Here is a 2,520-nt window from a genome sequence, read left to right as displayed (position 1 = left end):
TTCCCTTCATCATAATGAAAGTTATGAAATTATGAAATTTTAAATAGTTAAATCTTTTGCTATTTGTTTTAACTCAGATTCAGTATATTATTACATATATTCAAAACTCAAAACTATTCATCCTCATCTAAACCTTCAATTAAATTCCACAATGCAAACCTCTTGGCACTAGAACCACATTTCATGTTTTTTCAACCAAGCCTGTCTCTTGAAAAAGTGTTGAAATTTGGGGGTTTTCTGGAGAAAATCCACATTCTGACATCACGTTGGCTGTTACAGTGATTGGCTGTTGGGAAGCAAAGAGGAGTTTATAGCCAGCAAGAGCTAGTGAATGAGGGAGTGAGAGAGCAGAGGAAATAGTCAATCTGTGTCACTCACTCCTGTCAACCTGCCTTCTGACTCTGGGACTGAAGAAGGGTAAGATTTAACATAAAAACTTTATTTTCTTAAAGTCATACACTCCATATTTTATATCTCTGAATTTTGATTTAAACTTTTTACTTAAATATTGATGTTATTGCAGTGTGGATTAATGGCTATGGAATTTAACATTTATGCCTCACTAGAATAGTACCTGACATGTTAGATTCTTTCTAAAAGGTTTGTTAACTAATGCATGTAAAATTTTAATATTATGCTCATGCACTAGAAGATTGTTTTTCACACCTTGTCTCTACACCTCTTAGGTTTCTGTTTATGTCCTCATTTTGATGCATTCAAGATAATCTGACTATGTAAAACTATTTCATCTTTGCAATCTCCCTCAATATACATAGATTCCTTCACAAATTATGCTTAATCTGTCTTATTACGTATAATATATTTTCAATATGTAATACATTTGGTTTCAAAGTATTAATAGCTCTAATATCAGTATGGAAATATAGATATTATGAGAGAATTCAATAATGTTGGTAATTTATCATACGCTCCCTAATAAAAACATATAATTAGGTTTCCAAAATTATCCTGTAAGAATGTCTGAATTGTTCTCTGGGCTAGTAGTGGTTACTTTCTTTTCATGAATCACAAAGTAAATAAAATGAGATTTAAAATGAGTCAATTGCTTCTCCATGAATCATTTGGTACTTTTTATATTCCCCTGCTATGTTTTCATTTTGTTGTTTTTGTAGTTTGTGATGAGAAATTTGTGTAATCAAAACTCTTTCTACAGTTCTGTAATTTAAGTTTCTCCTCTTTAAAATATAAATATTCCAATTTTTCATTTAGCTGCAAAACAACAATTCTGTTTGCTGGTGGTCTCTATCATGGGTGGCAAAATTCAAAATATTATTCAGAGCACCCCCAATGGCAACAGAAGCTTCTTAAATAGGAATTTCCTTCAGAGACAGTACTCTTTTTTTTTTAAATTTATTTATAAATTTTATTGATTTTTTATTTAAAAATTTGTTTTTTTTTATTGTTTTATAATACTGTATATATATATACTGTATGATTCAGAGGTATGGGATCACATCAGTTCAAGTCTATATTACCACACCAAACCCACCAATAAAACATTTCTTTTCTCAAGTAGCCAATAAGAACTTTTACTAAAGTAGAGAGGATGATGAGAAAGTAAAGCCATCAAAATTAACAAGTGACTGGGCCACAAGCAGAATTTGACAAAAACGCAAGACAGCTTCTCTGGCCTCAAACCTGCTCTGTGCAATTTTTATTTTAGTGTCAAGCACTCAATAAGGACACAATAAATTTTGGTTAATGATGACAAGATGAAAAACCAGCCTTCAAGGCACAGTATATGACATCAGTTTTGTGCATTTTAAATATTACCTTTCCAAGTGTGATTACTGAGAAATTGTCATCACTATTATATATTGCTTCCAAAATGTTGTCAAAGCTGTCACTCTGTGTAAAAACACTTTCATCAATTGTGTCTGTCAGTGCAAATGGGTGGGTGTGAGTAGACTTTCAGCTAAGTTAATTTTACATCAAATAAAATAGGATTTGATCAAATAGGCTAAAATAAAATAGGATAGGATTTCACTGTCTCTCTCCTTTTATTTATGAAATGTCTATGTGGAACTGATGTTGTTGGCTGGTTACAAATCCAGGTATTTATCTCTTATTCTCACTCTGAGAATCATACCTTCAGTTCTTCAATAGAATTTAAATCTTTATCCTACCTATTACCTAGAACCCAGACCCTTGGTCCATAATAATTTCCCACAATAATGATGGAAAGCTGGAGAATAGCCCAACTTGAGGAAATCTGCTCTAATATCCTAAAGTAATCTCTGATGTCACTGAATCAACTTTAGACATGACTGGTGCTACATGCTTCAAGAATAAATTTCATGTAACTCATATCATTTCACACACATTAAAAAAATCAAGTAATTAGTGAGATAAGCCAGAAAGAGAAAGAAAAATACCGGATGATTTCACTCATCGCAGGAGTATAATGGACCAGGCGAGAAAATAACAAAAATAATGAGCAACCATATACCAGAGACATTTTGAGGGGGTGGAGTGAGGAATGGGATCAAAAACGGGGGC

The 2,520-nt window shown here is 32.3% G+C and overlaps 1 protein-coding gene across 1 annotated transcript in view; it reads left to right on the top strand.

Annotated features, from left to right (window-relative positions):
* Nucleotides 1-359: 359 nt before the first annotated feature.
* IBSP (integrin-binding sialoprotein) overlaps nt 360-2,520 on the top strand; it is an 11,766-nt gene continuing 9,605 nt past the window's right edge. Inside the window, exon 1 of the mRNA XM_004681134.2 lies at nt 360-417. The gene's annotated coding sequence lies outside the window, so the exon portion shown is untranslated. The remainder of the gene's footprint in view (nt 418-2,520) is intronic.

Source organism: Condylura cristata, unplaced genomic scaffold (genome assembly GCF_000260355.1).
Source record: "Condylura cristata isolate star-nosed mole 26May11 unplaced genomic scaffold, ConCri1.0 scaffold00012, whole genome shotgun sequence".
NCBI lineage: Eukaryota > Metazoa > Chordata > Mammalia > Eulipotyphla > Talpidae > Condylura > Condylura cristata.
The sequence above is the reverse complement of the archived record's forward strand: the minus strand, read 5'-3'. Positions and strand labels throughout refer to the sequence as shown.